Source organism: Cebus imitator, unplaced genomic scaffold (genome assembly GCF_001604975.1).
Source record: "Cebus imitator isolate Cc_AM_T3 unplaced genomic scaffold, Cebus_imitator-1.0 Scaffold190, whole genome shotgun sequence".
Classification (NCBI taxonomy): Eukaryota; Metazoa; Chordata; class Mammalia; order Primates; family Cebidae; genus Cebus; species Cebus imitator.
Genome location: NW_016107505.1, coordinates 814,355 through 816,337, shown reverse-complemented (window position 1 = coordinate 816,337; position 1,983 = coordinate 814,355).

The following is a 1,983-nucleotide window of genomic DNA, read 5'->3' as shown; positions in this document are numbered from 1 at the left end:
GCATGGTACTGGTACCAAAACAGAGATATAGACCAATGGAACAGAACAGAGGCATCGGAGGCAACACCGCATATCTACAACCATCTGATCTTTGACAAACCTGACAAAAACAAGTAATGGGGAAAGGATTCCCTATTTAATAAATGGTGTTGGGAAAACTGGCTAGCCATGTGCAAAAAGCAGAAACTGGACCCCTTCCTGACACCTTACACTAAAATTAACTCCAGATGGATTAATGACTTAAACATAAGACCTAACACCATAAAAACCTTAGAAGAAAATCTAGGCAAAACAATTCAGGACATAGGCATAGGCAAAGTCTTCATGACTAAAATACCAAAAGCATTGGCAACAAAAGCCGAAATAGACAAATGGGATCTAATTAAACTCCAGAGCTTCTGCACAGCAAAAGAAACAATCATTAGAGTGAACTGGCAACCAGCAGAATGGGAAAATATTTTTGCGATCTACCCATCTGACAAAGGACTTATATCCAAAATCTACAAAGAATTAAAACAGATTTACAAGAAAAAAACAAACACACCCATTTAAAAGTTTGCAAAGGATACGAACAGACACTTTTCAAAAGAAGACATATATGAGACCAACAAACATATGAAAGAATGCTCATGATCACTAGTCATTAGAGAAATGCAAATCAAAACTACATTGAGATACCACCTCACACCAGTTAGAATGGCGATCATTAAAAAATCTGAAGACAACAGACGCTAGAGAGGATGTGGAGAAATAGGAACACTTTTACACTGTTGGTGGGAGTGTAAATTCGTTCAACCATTGTGGGAGACAGTATGGCGATTCCTTAAGGAACTAGAAATAAAAATTCCATTTGACCCCTCAATCTCATTACGGGGTATACATCCAAAGGATTACAAATCGTTCTACTATAAGGACACATGCACACGTATGTTCATTGCAGCACTGTCTACAATAGCAAAGACTTGGAACCAACCCAAATGCCCATTGATGATAGAGTGGACAGGGAAAATGTGGCTCATATACACCATGGAATACTATGCAGCCATAAAAAACGATTAGTTCGTGTCCTTTGTAGGGACATGGATGAACCTGGAAACCATCATTCTCAGCAAACTGACACAAGAACAGAAAATCAAACACCACATATTCTCACTCATAGGCGGGTGCTGAACAATGAGAACACATGGACACAGGGAAGGGAGCATCACACACTGAGGTCTGTGGGGGTAGGGGGACTAGGGGAGGGACAGTGGGGGATAGGGAGTTGGGGAGGGATAACATGGGGAGAAATGCCAGATATAGGTGATGGGGATGGAGGCAGCAAACCACATTGCCACGTATGTACCTATGCAACAATCCTGCATGATCTTTACATGTACCCCAGAACCTAAAATGCAATAAAATATATATATATATAGAGAGAGAGAGCTGGGCATGGTGGTGGGAGCCTGTGATCCCAACTACTTTGGAGGCTGACGGGGGAGAATCACTAGGGCCAGGGATGTCGAGGCTGCAGTGAGCCATGATTGCACCACTGCACTCCAGCCTGGGTGACAGAGTAAGACCCTATCTCAAAAAAAGAAAAGATAAGAAAGAGAAAAGAAAAGAAAGAAAATAATAGCCGGGTACAGTGGCTCATGCCTGTAATTCCAGCACTTTGAGAGGCCAACCAGCCTGGCCAACATGGTGAAACCCCACCTCTACTAAAAATACAAAAATTAGCCGGGTGTGGTGGTGGGCGCCTGTAATCCCAGCTACTCTGGAGGCTGAGGCAGGAAAATTGCTTGAACCCAGGAGGCGGAGGTTGCAGTGACCTTAGATCGCGCCATTGTACTCCAGCCTGGGCAACAAAAGCGAAACTCAGTCTCAAAATTAATAAATTAATTGGCCGGGCGCGGGGGCTCAAGCCTGTAATCCCAGCACTTTGGGAGGCCGAGGCGGGTGGATCACGAGGTCAAGAGATCGAGACCATCCTGGTCAACA